General features: G+C 42.4%; 1 protein-coding gene across 1 annotated transcript in view; it reads right to left on the bottom strand.

Annotated features, from left to right (window-relative positions):
* The window catches only part of FAT3 (FAT atypical cadherin 3), a 501,079-nt gene that overhangs the window by 165,153 nt on the left and 324,587 nt on the right, over window positions 1–11,339 (bottom strand). The window lies entirely within an intron of this gene.

Raw genomic sequence — 11,339 nt, 5'->3', positions numbered from 1 at the left:
AGAGAAATATACTATACATATGCAAACTGACAGATATTCCAAAGTCTACTGATAGCCGAATTAGGCTGAGGGACAAATTTGGTTATCCTGACTTAAACACACACACACACACACACACACACAATCTTGTTCCAGCCCTGTTCCATTTCTATTTCAACCTCTACCATGGACAGACACAGTTCGATTGAGGTTGGTCAGAACTATTTAATTACCATAGACCTACTCAATTTTTCTCTATTTCTCTTTTTTTGTGTGTTGGGGGATTATTATGTGGATGGCTTAGAGGACAGAGGTTGGAAAAGCCGGTACACTGAGCTCCTGAATTTTAGTGTGGGAAGTAAAGTTTCTCCGCTTTTTAATGAATTCTTGGTCAACCCCATGGCTTTGCTCCAAAAATGTCCTGCTAGAGTGGAGGATTATCTTACATGGGTCATTACACTTCCAAGCTCTAAGCCCCAGAATGGGCATTAAATTAAAATTCCCTGCACCTTGTAGGCAGCACATCATGACACTCAAAAGATGCAAAAGTGCTAAGTGAGTTCTGAGCAATAATATGATCACCACTGCATATTTATCGAGTTCAATAGGATGCTAAGTACCATATAGACAGATAATACAAGCAGCCTCCACAGAAAAAGCAACAGCAATGGTCTTATAAGGACTCGCTCATTCATTTGCTTTAGGAACAGACACTGTAACTAAACTTGTTAGAAATAGTCTCTTTTCAAAAGTATCCTCAAGGATGTCTATCCCTTTTTGTTTGATTTAAAAGTGGCCGATTTTCTAGTTATCATGTATGAATGTGGCCATGTCTCCTAATTTCAAAATGACCATAAGAATGCTGTAGGCTTACACTGAAGAACTTCATCCCCTTGCAACTGGAAATTATGAATGGGGTTTTCTGAGACATCTTAAATAAATCAGTTGTAAAACATGATATACATACCATTATGTTTTTTCAGTCAACTAACAAAATAAATGTTTTCAAAATTAATATCATGGCCTTTTTATACTCGCCTTCAATTTTCTGAAAAAAAATCATACATTTGAAAGCCAAAATAACTTATAGTTTAGTCTAAAATTAAAGTGCAAATATTCAAAGATAAAACCATGAATCAAATGCCCTATTTTTAACAACTCTAGACACCAGCAGAGGAAAAGTTAAAGTACAATACATCCAATATGTATGTATAAGAACCAATATGTATGTGGGTGAGCACAAAGAATAACTTTGCATATACAAAAACTAATTGAATTTCAGAATCCTGACTTTCTTTATTTAAATGCCAGCCCATCAGGGTTATAAGGGGAAAAAAATCAAGCACTTTAGAGAAAATGGGTTATAAACTGTCATTGTTGAGTTTAGTGTTCTGACAACTTTGAAAGTAACTATAATGTAATTTCCCAAGTTGATAGCTAAAATAATGGAACATCTGGATGCCATTGAAATGTATGACAATCAAGAAGAGAACAGTAAAGCAGTGGGAACAATGCTTTCCCTTTTATTATAATTCTTTGTGGTTTTGAACTCTGACTCCAAACCTGGGTTGTGGCAGTCCAGGGCAACTCCCTTCTCTAAGATTCACCCATCATTCCTGGTTTTATGAGTCCATCTCTGGGCCTACTATTGCTTCCAGCAGCTGTACTTTCCACTGGCTTGTCCTCCTAATCTGCTGTCAGACCTCATGCCTGAACACCTGTGTGAAGTGGTAAGCAGTGGGCAGTGTCATATGTAAACTGGTCAGAGTGCTCATTTCAACCTCATATTCTGGGTCTGGCCTTGGGAAATACAGGCATCTCCAGAAAATACCATTTATTAGGCAACCACAGAGACATTCTATTCTTCTGAGAACAAGTGATCCTTGTGGATGACATAATAAAGTTGAACTGTAGAGACAAATGAACCAGTTAGATTTGTCTTACCAACTGGCAGCCTCATGGATGGTGCTGCCTTCTATGGTTGGTTTCTGGACTGGTTTTGCCATTTGGCAGGTGTCTAACATTATATATGATGCTGGTAGAAATATCTGGGCACAGGCCTACATAGCTAATGCTCCTCCCAGATAAGAACTAATTGTAACTGAGTTGAGACCCATGTTTTCCTTCCTGGAGTCTGACCACAACAGGGAGGAGGGGAAAACATTTTTTTTTTCAATCCAATCCAGCCAATACTTACTTTGAGTCTAATAAGTATAACCTCAGTGCCAGGAGGAAAACAAAAATAGTCATTAAGGACTTGGTAATCTGCGGTCTCACAATAGACACATATTCATGAATTATATATTTCTTTACATTTTTACCCTCAAAAAAGGATATTCCGTGGAAGCATGTTATTTTTCTTGCCCTTCCTGACTAAAAGCCCCGCTTCAAGGTTGTCTGCAAGTGGAGTCACTCTGACTGCAGAGATGACTTATTCTTGGCGTGCACGCCAGTCTCTCTAGGGGCCCTTGTACTTCACAGCTCCAAGCTGAAACTGATGGGCACACGCAGGGGCTGTCCTTCTTCCTGCTCCTTCTACTTGCATCATCTGTGGGATCTGGCTTTTAAACATGGACAGGCATATGTGCCCTCTCAAAGACATGTCAAGCCTCAGCGACAGTTTGGTTTGGATCTCGTCCCTCTTTTTACACCACAATTTGTCACCGATACAGAATGCAGACAGCGATGCCAAATCTGAATGCCGCCTGCATGCCCACATTTGGCAAATATTTATCCAGATCTTTAATTTGGGATTTAATAGTCTATCATCTAATAGATGATTTCTACGGCACTGTTTAGGGCTGACATTTTATGATTCTGTGGGGTTCATTTGCACTTTTGTGAACAGAAGCTTACAATGAATCATTTTGCCTTCAATGAGAAAATGTTATAAGGTAGAATATTAATAGCTGCCCAATGCTGTCATATTCTACCGTGGGAGAGGGGAGCAGTTCACATTGTGTGTATAACCTTTAGCTGTCCATGTTACCATATTTAGGTTACATGTTCAGGTTTCTGATATAATTTTCCAAATGACATGCTATAATATGCAGGAGTCTTTTTCCACAAGTGTTTCAGAGATGTTTCTTTCGGTTAGTGAATCCTATAAGGAAGTCTTCATAATTCCAATCAAATGAAGGAATTTCACTCATATCTGTGAGCAGTCTGGTCAAGTGTCTGATACAACCTGTTAGATGACATCCTACCATGTCCAGGGTCTTTCTTCCAGCTGATCCACAGGCAGAAGAGAGGGTAAGTAAACACCCGGCCGGAAGTGGGCACCGAACCCACTGCAGAGTGTGAATGGGGGACTGGGCTGTATCCACACAATCTTCCAGAATAAGTGACAGACCATTCATCACGTAAGATCATTAAAAACCCTACCGCATGTAATCTCACGCTACTGAAAAACTAACAAACTGAATGTGAATTTGTTAATATAAAAAACGCCAAAAAATAAATTGATAAATGCAAAAGAAGGGGTTACAAAACAATATACAGAGCATTATTTCAATCTTTTTGACTAATTTTATGCAGGATCATAAGTAATGTGTGAGCTTATATACACAAATGCAAAGGGAAGTTTTGAAAGTTTATATTCCAAAATGTAAAAATTGATCATTATTACATGGGAAATTATGAGTGTTACATTTTTTCAGAAACAGGAAAAAAATTGCTTATCTTTCTCTCCTTTTTTTTTTTTTTTACAGTGAACATGTATTCTATAGTACATATTTCTGGTACATCATAGTTACCCATTTCTAATTACCCTATAATTAGAAATAAATAGTTTTAAAATTCCTACCCTAAGCACTATGTAATTTCTAGAAGAAGAGTTTTGAAAGAGACTCTAATTTTCCCTCTTTCAGGAAGGTGTATATACACATGCTTCAAACTGTTAGAAATTGAGTTCACTCTTCCTTACATATTGATGTCCTTGTGATATGACAGGAACTTTTAAATGAGTTGCTCCTGGAAGCATCATTTTTGAAGATGGGAAATGGTTTTGTGCATGTTATCAAAGCACACATCATAGGTCTGTCACAGCCTTGCACAGAGAGATTTGTCATTCTTTATTGCGAGGTGGAGCAAGCATGTTCTGGCTACTGCTGATAGAGATGGAACGACACCCACTGTTGTAAAATGCTGAAGAAAACCCCACCATATTCTCTAGCTGAAACCAAACAAGCCCGTCTCCAATTCCTGCCTTCCACGAGGATCTATGGCAGCCCTGCCTCCCTGTTGGCAGGACTATAATGCTGCTTTAAATTGAACTGCAGACATCCTGACTTTTCCACCTCATGAGCAGCGGTCCAAGGCCTTTGATGGTAGTGATGGAACATGTAACCATAAGACTTGGCCAAATGTATTCTCAAGTGGCAAAGAGGCTGTCCCCAAGCAATGAAGAGAAAAATGAAGCAATTTTGTAACCTATAGGATACCAAAAGTTGTTTTCACAGCATTCAACTTAAAAATAAGACAAGAGGCATGGATACGTGAAACAGACTGAGAGATCTCAGAGGGGAGGGAGGAGCCTGGATGAAAGATGGTGAAGGGATTAGCCAAAGAACATGTATGCATAACCCATGGACACAGACATCAGTGTGGGGAAGGCCTGGGGAGCGGGGTCAGGGGCTCGGTGGAGGTGGGCAAAGAGGGGGTGTGAAGAGGGACACCTGTAATAGTGTCAACAACAACAACAACAAAAAGGAGCAAATTAAGTCCCTCTTTATATGAAGAAAGTTAGAAGACATCCTGCTCTTTCAGCACATCGTGTCATTGGTCAGCAGCCCCTGCTCCGGAGGTACTAGCTGCCTAATTTAAAGTGTCTGCAGGAAGCTTCTTAACGGGACGATTAATGAGTACTCAGATATCTTTCAAAATATTGAGCTCTTTCTATTTTATTTGAAAGTAGTATCCTAAAAGTAGATTTTATCTCAATTACATAATAGCAAAGTATACATTAGCACAGAGCTTAACCCCATATCCCATTTTAAGATTTATCAGCATATTACGCCGAAACCGGTTTGGCTCAGTGGATAGAGCGTCGGCCTGCGGACTGAAAAGTCCCAGGTTCGATTCCGGTCAAGGGCATGTACCTGGGTTGCGGGCACATCCCCAGTAGGAGATGTGCAGGAGGCAGCTGGTCGATGTTTCTCTCTCATCGATGTTTCTAACTCTCTATCTCTCTCCCTTCCTCTCTGTAAAAAATCAATAAAATATATTTAAAAAAAAAAAAAAAAAAAAAAGATTTATCAGCATATTTAAAAGTGTGTTGCAGCAAGCCAGGAATTATAACACTTAAATGTGCAATGTACATGCAACCTGCCAACCCTCACAAAATCCTATAAAGAAGCTATCAGTATTATTATCCTAATGTACAGAAGCAGAAACTGAGCTGGATGAAGAAAGATGACACAGCTAGTGAGCTGCGAAGTCTGCCTGTCTGTCTTCCAACCCTATGCTTTAACCATCTCTGTCTACACTTGCGGCACAAGATTCGACTGCTATAAATTTTAGATTGATGTGAACTTTGAAAGAACTACTATAATCAGGACATTATTTTAGGAGATGTTTTATTTCTTACTAAGTCAGACTGAATAGCTGTGTAAAATACATATATGGCTACAATAGAAACGATGAAATAAGCAAATTTATTACAGGTTTTCTCGGTTTTGAAAGGACTGATAGTATTTGCCCCGAGATACCGGCCTATTTTCCTTGGCTCTGACATTGGGACTCTCCTGCTTTATCTTCCATTCAGTGATCTGCCTCTCACTGACAACCCTCTCAGCATCTCACTGAACCAGCATTGCCACCAAATAGATGAGGCTGGTAGCCCCCAATTTACCACCAAAGCAAGTCACTTGAAAGGTCCTGAAACAACAGCTCATTTGATCAAAGCTGTCTGCAGCGCAGGAGGCAAGCCAAAGGAGCTTTTCCTTTTCATTAGTAGAGGCACTTGAGTCGGCATCTCGTGTCCTGCTCCTGCTGCCGCTACATTTTTATTTTCCCACAGGCACACTTACAGTGCTCAACTGGGTCATTCACACCTGGTGTTCGGCACAGGCGTGGATGGTTTCTGAAGGGCCCAAATGAAATCGGACTGGACAGATCATCCCGCTGCTCAGAGAGTGTGCTGCACAAAATAAGCCAGGGAAGCATCACGATGGCAAAAGTGGGAAGAGGAGCTTCAGAAGCGCAGGGCGGAGGGTCAGTTCAGCATCGCTGCACTCAGGGGAGAGCCAGCCTGGCGTCCAGGATGTGAGATTCGCAATGGAGTTCAGGGATAAGCCATTTATGGGACCAGACCTGCAGGGTAAGAGGTTCTCCTCGACTCCTTCCCTCCCCACAGGACCCCACAGCATGAGCCCGGGAAGGAGCAGCACAGCACCCCATTCGGGAACCTTTCAGGAGTGGACACAAAAGCAGAGCCCTGGTGCCCAGCTCAACAAGCGGTGACCCGCCTGGAGCAATGATCACTGCAGAGTGCAAAAGCCGGCTCATTCCCATTTCCAAGCTGAGCCAGGGAATGGCAGGACCCTCCCAGGTCTAAGGGAACGGGTTTCATTTACTGTTGCTCTACTAATTAGGATTCAGACTCAAGGGGGAGCAAAACAAATGCAACCTTGCACTACCAGGTAAACTAGAGGTGGTTATTTATGGCATCAAGGATTTATTCCAGACAATTCTCCTACTGTATGTGTTTGCCTGCAGATTGTTAACTTGGAGGCTAACCAGGAACACAGACAAGCAAGGTTAGGACTGAAGAACTGCCAGGGGGAGACAAAGCAGACAGGAGGCCCAGGAAAACTCTATGTAATCCAAGGACCCACAGCACTCCCCGTCCTTCCCTGCCTCATAGCAGAGCGGGTGGGAAGACACCCCACCTGAGATCCGAACCAGGTCCTCACAGGCTGCTATTTCCAACCTCTGGGCTCATTTCTAATATTTCCCTGAGTCCAAAGGGGCCCACTGTGAAAAAATATGGGTAAAAGAGATGCCAAGAAACAAACTGTATTCTATAATACCTGTGAATTATTTTGTGAGAGGATTACACATTATGAAGCAGGAAAGAAATCTTCCTTTATATCATATGTTGCACAACAGAGGCTCATTTTAAAAAATGGAGGTGTCCACATTTAGTGTAAGGAGGTCTGACATGTGAATCCGACTTTGCTATTTTGTCTGATGAAACCGGGCTCACCTGTTTCCACACCTGCCCCTGGCTGAGCCTGTTTAGAAGGGCAGGTGAGACCCGCCATCCTCCCCCTCTGTCCCCACCACACACATGCTGCTCCTCTGAATTCCCTGCCCAGCCCTGTGGGCATCTCACGCTCTCTGTTTTGAACAAAGTACCTTTGAGAATTAATAATTTGTCTTGAAAAATTCGTGTGTGTGTCTGATTCAGTATTTACTCTTTGGCCAATTGGGAAATACAGCTGCAATTCACACTGCTGGGAGGATCTCACAAAGGATTGCTTTTCAGGGCCCGCACCAACCTGAAGTGTTCTGCAGAAACCAGAATGACAACCTCATGCGAATGGGCGTGCGTATGTGTGTGCACACGCCACTGTCACAACTACTGCCACCGCCACGTCTGACTGCCCTGCTGACACCCTCTCCGGGCATGATCCCAGACTTAAGAGAAATGTACTTCTGAGAAGAGCTTCATTCCCGAGCTAGAACACATCTCCTGGGTAAAGCTGGAGGGTTTCTGGGAAGGATGGGCAGGAAACCCTCAGTAAGGACTGTGGAGGAGGCAGCGCTCAGAAAAGCAGGCCCTTGGAGCAGTTAAAAGCCAAGGCAGGCCCTGAAGGGGACTTCCATGAAGGTTTTAACTGGTAGCATGGAGCCTGGAATATGGAAACAACTGTATTTAGATCGTGGTTTTATCCCCCTGGACTGTAACTGTGGTTGCCTCAGACCCTTTGGAAGCCTTGTGAGATGGTTGCGGAGAAGCGAGGGGCAGGCCAGGCCAGGAAATGAAATCTGGCTTGCTGTAGGAGTTTGCTTTGGGTTGCCATAACAGAAGGTAAAAACTGGGTGGCTAACATGACAGAAATCCATTTTTTCATCCTGGAGGCTAAAAGCCCAAGGTCAAGGTGTGGACAGGGTTGGTTTCTTATGTGGCCTCTCTCCCTGGCTTGTAGATGGCTGTCTTCTCCCGCTGTCTTCACATGGTCTTCCTTGTATATGTGTCTGGTCCACATTACAGTTTCTTAAAAGGACAGCTATCCTATTGAATTAGGGCCCAACCAAAAGGCTTGATTTTAATTTAATTACCTTTAAACAAAATTTTAAAATTGATTTGAGAGAGAGAGAGAGAGAGAGAAATATTCATTGTCCCACTTATTGATGCATTCATTGGTTGATTCTTGTATGTGCCCTGACTGGGGATCAAACCTGTAGCCTTGGTGTATTGGAAGGGTGCTCTAATCAATTGAGCTACCCAACCAGGCCTAATTACCTCTTTAAAGACTCCAAATAAAGTCCCATTGTGAAGTACTAGGGACTAGGACATCTACATATGACTTTGTGGGGAGGTACAATTCAGCCCATAACATCTGGTCTATAGTCATTCTTCTGCTGGGGTCCAAGCTGGTACTCACAGTGTGGGCACAGCATCCTCTCAGGTGGTTCCAAGCAGCAGACAGATCCCCTGTCCAGAGCTGGGTGTGCAGTGAAGGAGAGAGCAGTAGGTGCTGAGGAGCAGCTGAGGGAGTGGTGAATGGACAACCAAAGAGAATAAGAGAAAACCTCGTCTTTCTAGACATGTGTATGCTGATCCCTCAGCACCTGGTAAATCTATTAGACAATGACAGTGGGCAAAGATGACTCAGTTTTCCACATTTCAATATGCTGATGGATGTTTAGGACCATATCTGTTCTATAAAGAAGGAAGACCTATACTGGGCACTACAATGAAGTGACGGTGTGACCTTGGACCTTTCTCTCTTCTCTTGTCTCAGTCTCAGTTTCTGCATCTATATAATGGGAGAGAAGCAGTTTGGATGATGCGAATGAAAATCAGCTCCTTGATTCCAGGACACCAGCTAACTATAGTAGCTCATGAATAACCAACGTTTTTTTTTTTAAATATATTTTATTGATTTTTTACAGAGAGGAAGGGAGAGGGTTAGAGAGTTAGAAACACTGATGAGAGAGAAATATCGGTCAGCTGTTTCCTGCACACCCCCTACTGGAGATGTGCCCACAACCAAGATACATGCCCTTGACCGGAATCGAACCTGGGACCCTTCAGTCCGCAGGCCGACGCTCTATCCACTGAGCCAAACTGGTCAGGGCATAACCAACAGTTTGGTCTCTTAAAGACCTCAGTGTGAAAGACAAATAGAAAAACAGTCACTTTGGTAACAGAACCTTACTGCCTACCCCTATGCCAGGCCAAGAATAAGCATTTGATAAAGCTTTTAAGACAGGAGGGAAAAAAATGAGTTTCCATGAACTTAATTCAAGTTGATGCAACATGGATATGAACAACTAAGGCTTGAAAAGGCTTGGGCCTGGAGGTAGAGACCTGGAAGAGAGGGTGCTGTGCTCTCTTGGGAGCTCTGGAAAGCAGAAGTGATGCCCAACTCTTCTTCTGAGTCCTGAGCCTGTGACAGGTGCTGTTCATGTGCACATATATCCACCTTTTTTTGAGGGCCTGCTGGTACTTCTTGCAAAGTTTTTGAGGGTGTCAGAAAGAGGAACCTAATGAGAGAAACTTCCATTTATCTCAGTTAAATGATCAAAATATGGACTTCTTAATGGGTTGAAATAGGCCTGCGATTTTTCAGCACCAGAAATTACCATCATTTCCAAAGCAGATGCTTATCAAAGTAAGAAACCACTAAGGAGTGCACTCACTGAAGAAATCAATTTGCATCCAAAGTCAAGGAGGAAATGTTATAAAAACTTAGCAAAGGGCAGTACTTTTTTCCCCTCAGAAAATAAAACCGTAAAAAGGGATGATAATTTCAGACAGGAAGAGAAAACAGTCATATGAGGTGCCCCTTACCCAGGATAATGGTTATGGATGAGTATGCGAAAGGGACAGAGACTAGATAACTTACATTCCTATAGATCTAGTGTACTCCTCTATAATGTGTTTTGCTACTTATAACAACTGCGCTATAAAACATCATCACATTCTCTTGGCTACTTCAGGTTATAAGCACACAGAACATCATTTCTCACCCTCTGTCTTTATACGGGTTCCTGGGTCTTGTCATCCTTTTTGATTTGCAAATAAAATAATCTCTCTGTTCTCTTATCAGAACCATCCAGCCCTGAACAGAGAAACATTTCAAGATCAAAAGGGAGGCAAACTAATACTCTTTCAGCAAGCAAGATAAAGATTCACACATAATTAAGCCAGCAGTATAGAGTTATTTAAGTGGACATATCTTTTAAGAATAGTCAAACTGCTATAAGCTATTCATACTCCTGGGGTCAGTACTGAAAAGAGAAAGGGAACTGACAAGGTGTTTCCTGAGGAAAAGGGGAACAGGGATGAGGTCATAAAAAGGGAGGCACAGAGGATGGCTCAGTAGTGTCTCTGTGGGCTAGGCCCTTTGTGTAGTTCATCCATGAGGTCGGGGTGATTAACTCCATTTTACAGATGAGGAAATGGAGGATCAAAGCAAATGGAAAGAGGCAGGGCCTTCCCTTCCATTCCTTCTGTGTCTGAGTTCGAGTTCATGCACTTTACAGTATGCTAATACCCCCTCCATGATCTCATCTAGGGGAAACTAAAGGTCTCTTAGATTAATCGCTCAATCACGGGGCATTATTGAGTGTCTCCCATTTTTCAGGTATGGGTCTGGCTGCTCTGAATACAGAGATGAGAAAGACATTTGGTGCTGACAACAGCCACCACCATTCATGGAACACTTACTGTCTAACAGGCAGCATCCTGAGCACTTTTTACCTGTCATTTCATATACTCGTTACATCAACGCTATGTTAGGCATTGTTGCAGATGAGGAAAAGGGGGGTCAGAGAGGTCCAGTGGCCTACCTAAGCTCTGTGAGTAGCTCCAAAATAGCATCTCGGGCCGGCCTGAATTTAACATCCAGGCCTTCCCACACCACTTCCATTTACTAGCTTGATAAATCAAGTTTCAATCCCACAAGGAGTTTAAATTTAGGAGGTGAGGAAACAATCTGTACAAGTGATTATAAGAAAGAATTAGTGCCTTTATTTCTTTATTTCACAGCTGCCATCTCCGATAATGAGGTAATCAGGACTGGAGTCACAACCACTAAGCTAAAATGTTAACTCACTATTTAGTTTATGCATCCATTATCAACTTCCTGCATCTATTTGCTGGGATTAGGCTTCTACCTCCACTA

Source organism: Myotis lucifugus, unplaced genomic scaffold, assembly GCF_000147115.1.
Source record: "Myotis lucifugus unplaced genomic scaffold, Myoluc2.0 scaffold_104, whole genome shotgun sequence".
Lineage (NCBI taxonomy): Eukaryota > Metazoa > Chordata > Mammalia > Chiroptera > Vespertilionidae > Myotis > Myotis lucifugus.
This window is presented reverse-complemented; position numbering and strand designations above follow the sequence as displayed.